Source organism: Thunnus maccoyii, chromosome 20 (genome assembly GCF_910596095.1).
Source record: "Thunnus maccoyii chromosome 20, fThuMac1.1, whole genome shotgun sequence".
NCBI lineage: Eukaryota > Metazoa > Chordata > Actinopteri > Scombriformes > Scombridae > Thunnus > Thunnus maccoyii.
Window position 1 is genome coordinate 7,443,129 of NC_056552.1, and position 13,404 is coordinate 7,456,532.

Below are 13,404 nucleotides of genomic sequence, written 5' to 3' on the forward strand. Positions count from 1 at the left end.
TTAGCCCCCATTAATCTCACCTCCCCTTGCAGTCTGTTAAAGGGAGAGTGGGGCTGCGCACTCACCTTTACTGTTTTCATTCTTTATGTTCAGACAGAGGGAACGTACCGGAGAAGACAGAGATAGAGAAAGCGTGATTTGATTCAATGCCAGTGGAAGCATATGTGTTTCAAGTGGTGGTGGTGGTGTAGGGAGGGGGGCTTAACCACTGAGCTATCTGTGACCACCTCGTTCATCACACTCACTGACACACAGGCTCACACACACACACGCACACACACACGTGAACACATTGTGTCAGAAACCCTGCACCCAAGCCTGTTTCCAGGGCCTCCCTCAGGTATTTCTCATTACCATTTGCAGAGAGGGAACCTTTTAAAGTACAAATATGTCCTTTGGCGGGTTTATTATGTCTGCCAACTGAAGGATATATTTAGTTACATCGCATACAAGCTAAGATGTATGATGTTGCCATGTCTTAATTCTGCCATGTGTCTTAATATGGTAGCAAAGGAGGGTTCACACTAGAGTACAGCATACCCGCAATACATTTTCCTCTTGCCAGCCAAATGATCATTTAAAAGCTTGACCTTTATGCATTGGTACATAAGCACTGAAGATAGACATACAGTATATTACAATGTATAGTATACAACAAAGTTACCAAAGAAGACCAACCATACAGCAGCTCACCCTTGAAAGGACAATGATCACATGAACTGTGGTGAAAAAAAGTGGCTAGACTGGTGCAGAAACTCCATGAAGTGAGCCCAAGTCAACTGCAATGGAGGGTTCTTAAGTTCATATCTGAATAAATAATCCGTTTAATCACAAGACAAGAGAATAAGTAGATTACAGCTCATGCCAGATAAGCACATTATCACTTAATGATTAGTAAGAATCAGCACTAATGTGGTACTAATATGGTGGTAAATAAAAAGGCATTTAAGATATGACTACCAACAACAACAACCACAAATATAATCAATATAAACTGTCCTCAAATATTTACATTTTGCATTTTTCTCCTTAAATGACCTTTTCAGCAAACAACGACCATTAGCGTAATTATAATTATAATACATTCAATAGATTCCATACAGATTCAGGTCAGCTGAAGTCCATTTAACTTGTATGTCACAATCAGGCACAGCGTATCGTTAATTATAACCAATAAAGCATCCCTGATTGTAATTCTGGCTGATAGGCCTGTAATTTTATTGACTGATTGAAGAAGAGGTCAGGATAATGTCTGAGACTGACCAACTCCATTCTCCATCTATCATTTCAAATGTCACGTGACCCGGTCTGCTGGGGAGAGCGATTGAAGTTTGATTGACATCGACCTTGTTTCTCTTGAATAATTATGAATGATTTAGGTATTAGTGCCTCTTTTCGTCATAAATAATTCATTAAGCTTGCCTCGCACCCCCCACTCTATGTTTGTTGCTGTGCTCCGTCTGCTTGCTCTCTGCGTCAAGTTGCCTAGAAACAGTCAGATGGATACCGGAAGTATCGCAATGATCATCATAAAAACGTAATATAGGGAAATGCATTTATTTTTTGTTGTCCTCATGTATATATATTTTTAAGATGATTATTTTTAGCCATTTTTTTCCCTTTATTTGACCGTCATTAGTGAGGAGGTAGACAGGAAACAGTGAGGAGGGAGAAGGGTGTGACAATGCAACAAGACAACCATGGTTGTTGCGGTTATGTGACATGCGCAGTAGCCGCTCAGCTATTGGGCCACTCCAAGCCTCATCCAATATTATTTGTTTTTTGTTGTTTTTTTTTGGCCCCTTATAGGCGTTGTACACGTTGCAACTGTTACCATTTTTTTATTGTGAAAACAGTACCGGAAGTACTATATTTGATGGCTTTGATTGGCTTCACCCAGTGATTGGCAGGTCAGCGCTCCATGTTGCGGCGCTGCGTGGCACTGGGCACCGACTGCCTCTGACTGCGCCGCACACGCATGACTTGAGTTGTGAATGGCCGCGACACTTGGCACATTAGGCGCGGGGGGTAGAAGGAGAAGGAGCCGTCAGTCCGGGCACCGCTACCTGCTGCAGACCGAGCTTGTGTGTAGCCGACGCGTACACCCATGGGTGTCGCTACTGTGACCGTCTCCATCTGGACTGAGTGTAGCCGCTTTGATCGGTGCAGTCATTTTCAGAGTCGCTCGCTCGCTCGCTCAAAGCTATCTCGGACTGATTGGAAACGTGCAGACTTGGTCGCGTAATTTGGATTGAGGAGCCGCACGGAGCGCTGCAGCAGAGACGGAACCGGAGCAGCAGCAGTGGCAGCAGCAGCAGCAGCAGCAGCAGCGGCAACAGCAGCAGCACGGGAGGCACGGATGTGATGCTAGAGCTGGCCAGAAAAACAAAGGTTCAAGTCTAGGAAAGGTAATCTGTCTTTTTGTACAGCAACTTCTGCTCTTTCTCAGCCGCTCATATTTACATTTTAAAGTTTATTTGATTACATCTTTAATAAAAACGAGTGTGTTAGAGGTGTCAGCCTCTTGCAGCAGCCAACCTTTTAATGCCTATATCTTGCTGCTGCTGCTGCTCATAGGCAAAACCCCAGCCAGCCAGCCAGCCAGCTAAGCCAATAAACACCCCCAGTAGTGTTTAATGAGATAGACTTAGCCAGTCCTTTGTAGACAATAACAAGCATTTTTTTTTTGTCAGCAAACTGCAACATGTGCAATGTATTTTCATGACTTTTTATATTGGGACTGTGCAACACATTGTTGTGTGTTTTTCTCTAACATTATGTGGTTAAATCAGGGGATGCAACCACAGCATTTGCAGATGATTTTAAAACAGAGGCCTCGCTGTATCAAACAGGGTGAATATATAGTGGATATAGGATACACAAAGGAGGAATTTGTACTTCTTCCTCTATGTGTAACACATATTCATCATATGTAATCTCAAGGTATAAGGGGGGTTGCCCACCCAGACAACAAACTGTCCATAAAGTGAAGAGGTTTATATGGAAGAAGCTGTTCTTACTTGTTCAATGGCTTCAGGCCAGCACCTACCTCACTCTGCACAGCCTATTATCTGACATCTGGTCCTTCTAGACAGGGACTTATGTGGTAATAGTATGTTTCAACAAAGGCTGTTAATCTGTGTAATGTCTGTTGTTTGGAAGGGGAAAACACTTATTTCCCTATGATCACCGTTCAGCACTTTATATGGTAGAAACAGAGTCTGGTTTGAGTGGGGAATGTTATAAGATGTCAAAATCTTGGCAGATGTCTTAGATGTTTTATGTTTCTCAGTTATATGGTTAGGATTTAACATGGTGCAGATTTGTAAAATAGCAAAAGGCGTCACTGAGAGAAAATGTTATTTTTAGGGCATAGTTTACACGCACTCTTTATAGTCGCGAGCTGTGCCTTTATGGCATCCAGAAAACTGCTGTGATAAAGCATTTATCAGAAAAATAGGTCTGCAGTCTGGTAAGATTTGGGTTCCAGCACTCATGGTTTTTGTATGAGGCTGGAGATGACTGCTGTCTCGCTGTACTTTTTTTTTTTTTTTTTTATTCAAGATCTCGGTTGTCAGCTCGGCTCGGCATAGATAAAAGACAGTCATCCTCAAAGCGTTCGCTCAACACTTCAATGACAAGCGCTAGTTTTGCTTCTCTCTCTCTGCTACCCCTCTCCTGACACACATCTGTAAGTTCACAGTGTTGAGGTTTTCCGTTATGAGATCATGATGTTTTTCTTTTTTTTTTTCTTTTTTTTTTTTTGCAGCTCTGAACTTTTTGTCTGTCGGTGCTTATCTTTCTCTGCTCATGGGGGCAGTGACAAGACCTTGTTTTCCACAGTCCGAGCCAACACACAGTCCCTCCTGTCACGCTGGCTGACAACAAAAGGTTAAAACAAAAAAAAAAAAAAAGATTCTGCTCCAGCAAATGGGCAAAGGGTTTCTCAGAAGCTTAGGTTGACAGAAAACAGCCTTCAGTTTCTCACTGAAACCTACAGTATGAATAAAACATGTCTCAAATCTTAAAATAAAAAAAGAAGGTACTCTAAAGTAGTTATTCATCAGAGAACAAAATAGTAATTACAGGTGTTATATGGTTAATTAAGCAGCCCTAACTGAGTAGAATTGTCAGAAATTTAATTTACATAGAAGATGAAATCTTAGTTTGCATCTCCACTGATGTAGCACTGGACATCCGTAACTCAAGAGTGACAGTTTTTCAAAAAAGGATGAAAATATACGCAGCAGAACCAGAGATATCGTCTTTTTCTCTTGCATATTTGGTCATGTTTTCTGTATTTGCAGCATGTTTCTGTATCCGTTTTCACATATGTCGTCGATTCCATGAGGATGTTCTCTTCACTCGCTTGTATTTTTGTCTATTTTCACGCGTTTTCTTAAGTTGCACTGTGTTGAGCTTTCAGGGCCACCGTACACCTTCAGTTTTATAGCGAGCTTCAGTAACTGTGCGTTATAGAAGACACAGAATCACCTGTTTCTCCGCTGACAATAGTCTATAGCAGATAGATCATAATGCAGACACTCTTTCTTAAAGAGAAAACCTCTTTTTTTAGTACGACTATCATTCTTTTCTCAAAGTGGGTGCATCAGAAAGGACAAATTATAGCACTTTGTCATAAAATAACACACAGAATGATATTGCATCACACTGTAAAACATCTGAAGTGTCACTTGCAGCTGTTTATACATAGTTTTATACAACTTACAAATAAATGTCTGACACTGCACTTTCTATTCTTAAAAGTGCTTGTAGTTAATTAAGATACATCTGACCGCACAAGAGTGTTTGACTGCTCTTTCAGATATGAAAAGGTCTGTTGTTTAATGAGGTAAAACGGCTCTTTCTGTGTGTACTCACTACCGAGCACAGACAACGCTGGGTGTTGCTCTCTGAATCTTATCAGCTTTGAAAATGTGAGATTGTTTCCTGTACAGGGAATAAAGGTGTTGTCCTCAGGGATGTTTTGATTCATTAACCTGAGCGCCGAGGCGAATGGCGTTCTTGATGCTGTTTTTAATCAGGAAAAGCAGGTAAGGAAACCAGAAAATCCTATTGGAAAGAGAAAACGCTAGGGGTTTTGTAGCTTTATATGTATATTGTGCATGTATGTGTGTACTGCATGAATAGCGTAATCATCGGTTTAGAAGAAAAATGCTGCGTAAAGGGATTTCAAATTGATATTTTGGTCATAATTTATATCCTTCTTGGCCAGTAAGTCAATTTAAGCCCCAAGAGTGGGCAAGGCAGTCATATTAGGAACGTGAGGCAAAGAGGGGGGGACCGCAGCGATGGCGCCATAAACTGTATGCCGTTAGAAGTTGGGCTGTCTCAGAGAAATACCAGCAGCAGCTTTTAACACGCTGAGAAATCAGTGGATAAAGATATTCCTGATAGCCTGTAAAACACAGAAATTGCCTCATTTGGAAGAAACAACAGTGCAGTGAACTCCTTTAATGAGGGATATGGATTCTCCCCAGGCATGTCCCTCATTTCGGTGTGGCCCCTTTGATTATGTAATAATGATGCAGAAAAAGGCATCTTCTTCTTTAGCGCCTCGTTCTTTCTAGTTAGCGAACGGACTCCGAGGTTTTTTTTTTGCAGCTCCTTCATCAGAGGAATAACTCTGTGGTTAACTGTTGCTACCCCCTTTTTGTTTCCTGTCCTTCTTGGAGCTCTGATGGCTTACATTTCGACTTCTGTGTCTCACCTACTCGTGCTGCTGAGCCTTTGACCGGATGAAGATTTTTGAAGTTGGCGTTAGGAATCGTCCCCTCTTGTCATTGTTGCAATTCAACCTCAGACAATTGAAGTATTATTTGTCACAAATACCACTTCGTATAGACTTCTGTGGCTTTGTTACTGCAGAAGAGCACTTTCAACAAAAACCATGACAACGACGCGGCACTGTTTTGGTACTGTTTGTAGGGGTAAGGTCTGTTATTCCCAAAAAAAAACCCAAAATAGATTCCAAGAAAAGTGCTGGCCAGACTGTTTTTCTTTTTAATTTCATGTACATGTTGTTGCCTGTTTCTCTTCAAAGGAGTTGGATATACACCTTTAAAAAAAAAAAAAAAAAAAAAAAAAAAAAGAATCCAGCAGCTCAACCAAAAATACAGCACAGGATCAAAGTGCTTTCTTCTGCTATGTACATGTACTAGGGAGGCTGTTAGGTAGATAGGTAGGCATAGTTACAGTTTCATAACAATAAATGGGAGCACTGCATCAATATATAATAAGCTCTGTGTTTCTCAGAGCATTGTATTTTATATACTTGGCAGAAGCATGTGTTCAGTAAGTCTTTGCTTACAAGTTATTACAGTGTTTGGTGACTATTTATATGTCCCGAAAGACAAGGTGTGTAATGGATCTGCTGTTTTAAATCAGACCAGAGGACGGGCTGAAGGCCTGTCTGTAGAGAATATATACTTTAAAGTCTGATATTTATACCCTGCGGTTTACTTTACTGCTTTTCATTTTTAATCCACGCTTCCATATTTATAAAGCGAGCCATGTGTAAGGGTCACAGCCTTAAAAAAAAACAACCTGCGGAAGCCAAACGTCAGAAGTAACAAGCGCTACTCCCACTACGTCTACCACTAATAATCAGAATCACAATCGAAATTGACTCGCTGGCACACAGTGTTCTGTGTTTGCTCTGTAAACAATAAACAAGGCTTCAAAAACAGTGGGAAGCCACTTGGTGGAAATGAAGTACAGCTGCTGGCTGGAGTGGCCTGTGAATGCCCCGCAGACGAAATTGAAGTGGTGCTCTGCTGTTTTGGCGTCTCGGTATGGATGTGGAGAAATTATCTTTTTAAAAAAAAGCTAATAAGGTCTGAAAAGATGCTGACATGTAACAACATGTTGGAGTGGATGCAAGTGCGAGCGCCCGTTCTCACTTAGGATGTATGGGAAGTCATTTCTAGCCATTTCCCCATAGTTTGCACTGATATTTCATATTGGCAGTTACCGCTGTGACTGGAGACTTTTAGCTTATTGCTGCATTGCAGCTTTAATGAAATCAAGTTAATCACTCCTCTCTGGACAAGCAGAAGTATTACATGCACTCTTTTATATGTGCTACCTCTTACATTACATGACATTACCTGATTGTGCCAAGATGGCTTGGCTGTAAGATAACAAAGATTGGCTACGCGGCTGTATCCAATCAGTCTGCCACTCAAAGTTTCCTCCTGGGAACCGAAGATCCCTGTTAGCCTATTAGGCAGCTGCAGGAGCCGGGCCCCAGCTGCTGATTGTAGATGAGTGGCAGAGTGTACATCAGGCTAGAAAGCTGCGTCTCATAGCTGGAACGACAGCTACCACATCAACAACCTTTTGTTTTGCAGTGTTGTGGGGAGCAACCACTGACCTCCGTTACAACCTTTTTGGATTTATATGGTGGAAAGCGCATATTTTTACTCCCACCAGGTTGTTTCTTTGGTGTCTTCTTCTGCGCACCTCATCCAAGTGTTGTATTCATCTCTCCCTGCTCTCCTCACTCGCAACATCTGGTGTCACTATTAGCGGATTATCATGCCAACCGTCATGAAAGCTGTGCTCTATTAAAGGTTCAGCACAAGACAAACAGCGTTACCACCGTGTCACTTACTTAATGCCTGTACATCGACGCTGCTGCTGCTGCTGCCAGGGCTTTGTAATGCGATCTGTGGGCTGGCGTGAAGTTGTCAATGAAACACTAGTGCTCTGTCATATCTAAATAGTGTCACTGTTCCTCCATGTGTGGCGCTCAGTTAGCAGTGGGAGACGGAGCCTCGGCCCTGTGATGTGAACTACCATTAATGGGTTAACTTGATTATAATTTGCGAGGCATTTTTCTGTGTCTGTAGAACATAGTGAACATGTTGTTGGTGATACAGCTGCCTTCCATTGGCTTTGTGTGCTAAAACAGGGTGTGACGGCCAGTGTAGGAGGGTGAGGAGAAAAGGATTTTATGAAGAGTGGTATTGTTTTTGAGTTTGGAGCAGCGCTGTTTTCAATGATACCCTTTGTATTAATGAAATACTACGAATAAATAGCTGTAAATGATAATACTAGAGTTTTAAGGAAAATCATGTCCAACAACTGAAGAGGATGCAAACCCAGCCTTAAACCTCCTATGAAGTTGCAGATGTATCTCAGCTGCTATAATAATATCAAACAATAGGCTCCACTTAGTAGCTCATAGATTGTTATGTCGACTACCTTTTCCAAGGTCAAGAAAGAGCTTTCAATCTCAAAATATTTGGTATGACCTCGAATCTCTCTGCCAGGAGTGAGATACTGTAACAGCCTGTGAGAAGCCAGAGTACAGTGTGGTCAGCCAGCTGAATCACGCTGTTTACCACCATTGTTGTTGTTCTGATTTCTGACAGTTCACACATTGTTCACTTCTCCTGTGTGTAGATGACATCAGCTTCTTATCTGTTGTCAGACGGGTATTCTTGGTTTTTATCATTGCGTGTCATCGTCCTTATCAGTCAGGGCTCTCACACCCAAAAGTGTATCAGGTTTTCACTCTTAGTTCTGTATATCTGTGTTAATATGATCTAATTTATTATTTATTGATTATCCATCCATCCATCCATTTTCTTTACTGCTTATCCTCTAGAGTGTCAAAGAGGAGCTGGAGCCAATCTCGGCTGACATTGGGCGAGAGGCGGGGTGCAACGTGGACAGGTCGCCAGTCAATCACAGGGCTGACATATAGAATAGAGACAGACGACTGTTCACACTCACATTCACACCTACGGGCAATTAAGAGTCTCCAGTTAACCTAACGTGCATGTTTTTGGCCTGCGGGAGGAAGTCGGAGTACCCGGAGAGAAGCCACGCAGCCACAGGGAGAACACGCAAAATCCATACTCTTATTGATTATCATAGACAACAGTTTTAAAAATCAAGTGTTTGTAGAATCCAGCAGGTTTTCAGCCCTGATTTTTACCTCGATGACGACCCTGTGAGGTCAAACCTGGTCGGCGTTTCACACCGGTATGACTTAACTAAATAAAGACTTTTCCTCTGGCGCTCTCAGGCAGTGCCAGTTAGTTCTTCATTTATATGATGAATCTTCAAAAGCACCTTAATGCCGGACAAATACATGAGAAATGAATAAAGCACTCGGCCTCTACATTCTTCTTGTATTTAGAGGCTTTCTCTCTAATTCCTATCATTGAGAACAGAATCCATTAAAGTAGCTTTCCCACATCCACATCGGTCTATATTTTGTGACATTTTATAATGAAGTAATGATCAGTTGAAAAACATAATCCACAGATTGATCAATAATGAAAATAATCATTATTTTCATCCCTTTCCATTAAGTGTGTGTCCTCCGTTTTATATAAATGGAAGACGTAACACAGCTGTGGGCAGTTTAGAGATGATAGATACCCATTTGTCATCTTTTACTGATTTTCATAAGTTATATAATATGATGAAAATTAGCTGTTTTTGCTGTTGAGTGTTATTTGGAAGTAAATTCAGTAAGTAATGAGCCAAACGAGTTATATTTGCCGGTAGCAAGTTCTCATAAAACATAATTTCAAGATTGTGTTTTCTAGGCGCATACTTTTTTTTTTTTTTGGAGATAACAGAATTACTAAAATTATAAAAGTTTGCAAAAGGAGCAATATCACACACGGATATTGCTTTACTGAACGCAGCGTCCACAAGTACCAAATATGGATGAAGTAAATCAAAGCTAAGTGAAGTGGCTGCTCTTGCTCTGCATACTGTCAGTCTGGAGTTCTGTAAATGCTACGTGGCACATTATGCAGGCTATTTTTATGGCTCTTTTTAGCCAAACAATTGTGTTTTACTCAGGCCAAGATGGTTTTCTCAGGCCACGCACAGTTGTAAACATCAAAAAGGAAAGTGCACGCAGATCAAAAGGATGTACTCCCGTTTTCTCAGTGCAACCAAATGTCAGATTGCTGACCATAATGGCTGCAGCTGCACGAGCTTTTCCTTTGCATATCCAGTCTCCACTGTAGCTTGACTGTGGGATCAGCACCGCTTGAGGTGGCACTTAGTGTAATCTAAGTATAATGCACTTGGTGTGGCAATGTGTTCTTCGTTATATTGTTTATGAATGTCCTATAGGAGAGACATTAAATCACACGTTAATTCTAAAAATAACCGTTTTTATTTCTAAGGATTAGGCTGTTTTCTATGAAAAGATAAATGACCTTGTCGACAGGGTTCATACACATTTCCAGGGTTAGTTTGAGTGAGTGGCTTTCTTCAACAGTGGCTTGATTTTTTTAAATGTAGGGAGTGGTCTACTGCTTAGCCTCCAGTCACCAAAATATGTCCTTGTTCAGGCATGAGCGTTCATTGTGTTAGCAGTCAGAACACAAAGTCCCTGAGAGTCCCAAAGAGTCTTGTCTAAAAATACCCCAAACCACCTCTGCCCCAAACTAACTACACACCAAGGGGCAAGAATAAAGAGGAGCAGCGCTGGGCTGGATGAGTTAACATGCAAACATGCAGCACACACACGCACACACGCAGCTAAATGCATCGCTCTACAATACACTCTGGAAAGATGAGCTAAGCTAATGGCTCAGGTAAGTGTTGGAGACACTTTGAGGTAAATAAAAGAAAAAAAAAAATAATAAAAGTGATCTGATATCAGAAAAAACTCTTGACTGGTCTATCAGATGTATCTTCTAAGTCATAGGGTATACAAGATATCTCTAAACAATGTGTTTTCCAAAATAAAAGATTGAAAGGAAGCATTTCTGATTGCTTGATAGCTGTTCTCTCAGGGCTGAAAAGACTCAAGAGCCTTCCCCTCAAGGTCAGGGTCAGCCAGCCTCACAGTGGGCGACAGGAAGCCGGAGGGACTGCGGTCTCTAAACGCCTAATGAGCCTCTAATTGATATCCAGCTGAAAACCCCACAGAGTGTTAATGCCGCTTCCAAGGAAACTATATTATATCCCTTCTTCATTTAGCTAACTAGACATGGGAGGAGCTGGAGCATACTTTTTTTTTAACACAGAGTCACAGAGGTAATGACTAACAATCACAGTAGCGGGGTTAGTGAAATAGCAATTGTGGAAAAGCTTTTTAAACACAGACACACATGTTCATATATACTCCAGTATCTCACTCCTTTTGTGTTTAATTTTATGTTGCAGAAGAAAAAAATGGCCACCAATCGTGCTCTTCTAGACGATCTGATCTCGCCATAAAGTGGTTTCATTTCTCCGTGTTAGCTGCGGTATTAAGGCCAGAGTAATATTCCCATCATCTCCCACTCCTTTTTATGAGATGTAACCGCTGTAATGAGATTGATTCTAAGAAAGGGGCTAATCTTAGGCAATGCTTTAAACCAGCTCTCTAACCATATCCCATTCTCCACGCTTTGTTGGCTCCACCCCTCTGCCAGGACCGCTCTCTCTCTCTCTCTCTCTCTCTCTCTCTCTTTGACTGTATTTGCCTAAACGTTTCATTCGTCTTGATCCGCGCTGAATAAGATCAAGCCGGTGCTCAAAAATAGCAGTTGCTAGACTTTTTCATGCTTTGACAAGTATAGACGGGGCAGCTGGCCATGTGTGTGTGTGTGTGTGTTTTTTTTTGTTGTTGTTGAGAAGGTGGGTATTGTTTAAAGTCAACCCCCTGTTAATTCAGCGCGCTCAGATATCGGCTCGACGCGCCGCCGTTCAAACCGGTACCTGCCACTTAAAGCGTAGACACCTGCCAGGCTGCTGCTCAGATGTTCTATTTTTGTTTCTTGTGATAAAGCGGGTGCACACGTCGGAGGTTGGTAGGAGGTGGTTTGTTGTTTTGTTTGCTAGCTTCAGCTCTTCTAACAAAACAGTCCAAAACCTTTTGTGTTTGAATGCTGCAAAGTACTTTTACAGCCTCTCTTTCTTTCTGGCTCCACTCATACAGCAATATTAAGCAGCATGTTTAAATGAACTGGGGTCTCACAAGAGACGCAGGATGAAAGGGCACTTGTGCTTAAAGGGTGCTGAAGCAGGTGAGCAAAAAAAAAAAAAAAAAGAGTGTTGCATTAGTTTAGTGGTAAAGGCCAGAATGTCACATTTTAGAAATTACATTTCAGTCATGGAAGAGTAATGAGAAAAGCAGCTCAGCAGCACTCAAATGTCCATTTTTAAGGGGGGAAATGCCTCGTGTGTCGTCTGATGAGTAGATCTGTGTTGGAAGTTGTAGCTAAAAGACCAATAATTGGTTTGACGCACAGCAGGCAATGTCATCATCTCTGCTACATTCATTACCAATTTGAATCTGAACAGTAGTTTCTGGGATCTGTATGTTTTCCTGCCTTTAAGTGCTGTTACGGCACATCGTCATGAAATTCACCCAAAATCCAATAATGATATATTGGCTCATATTTGCGTTTTTATGTAATTACGTTACAGACATTTTTTAGGGCTTCCCTTGAATTTTATATTTAAGAATTGTGATGAATACATGTCTGGATATTTTAAAAACTTTGTACAGTAAAACCCATAATTATTATAAATATAAATAAAACCACAATGTGTTTAAAAATGAATTTAGAGAAAAATATGATCTACTGATGTTGGCTCGGACGGCAGCTGGGCTGACTTGACCACTCGCACAAATGGATTACAGTCATAAATATCAAACGTTTAGTTTGTTAACGATATCTTAGAAGAGGTCAGGAGCGCAGACGGAGATTAAATGGGGCAATTGGGGTTTTTTTGGGGGGGGGGTCTTTAATGACCCAGCTGATTCTGAAGATCTTTCTCCGGTCATCTGGTCAGCTCTTGGTATTTAATTTTTTATGCAAAAAAGCGTCCTCATAATTACCATTTTTAGAGCTTTTTTACTTCTTTAAACTCTCATTTTCAATTTATTGCTTTTTGTATGAACTCAGACTGAGACATAAAATAAAGACATAGATTTTTCTCTCAGCTACACAGTTAAATGAGTCACCTTATTAGCCATGAATTTAACTTGTTCTCTTGATATTCTGTCTCGGTCAATGTAACCTAAAATAACAACCGTAGGTGATTTTTCTATTTGTTTTATGTAAGTAATTGGTCCGCAGTGTCCTGTGTTTTATTTTCCAGGCCTTTGGCAACCTCAGACGCCTTGTTCTTGAGCACGGAGTCTGGTCTAAGCGGGCTAATTTGTCTGAGTGCCTATTTCTGAAACTAGCAGAGAGAGAGTCTTAGACAGAGCAATGGCCTCTTCATGATGTGAAGCCGTATACTTTAGACGGCGTAAAATGGGGAAAACATGAACCGCTAGACTTTACACAGAGGCATTTGTATTACATGAAAGCTTAAACACTCATTGGCCTCTGAGAAGGAGATGAGAGGGGAAAGCTTAAATGCCATATTTATCAGCGAAATGGGGACTTCATTGTGTCGGTCGCA

The 13,404-nt window shown here is 41.2% G+C and overlaps 1 protein-coding gene across 5 annotated transcripts in view; it reads left to right on the plus strand.

Annotated features, from left to right (window-relative positions):
- The first annotated feature begins 1,871 nt into the window (after positions 1-1,871).
- The window catches only part of tanc2b (tetratricopeptide repeat, ankyrin repeat and coiled-coil containing 2b), a 144,498-nt gene continuing 132,965 nt past the window's right edge, over positions 1,872-13,404 (plus strand). For all 5 annotated transcript variants that reach the window (XM_042396823.1, XM_042396824.1, XM_042396826.1 and 2 more), the window contains exon 1: positions 1,872-2,408. The gene's annotated coding sequence lies outside the window, so the exon portion shown is untranslated. The remainder of the gene's footprint in view (positions 2,409-13,404) is intronic.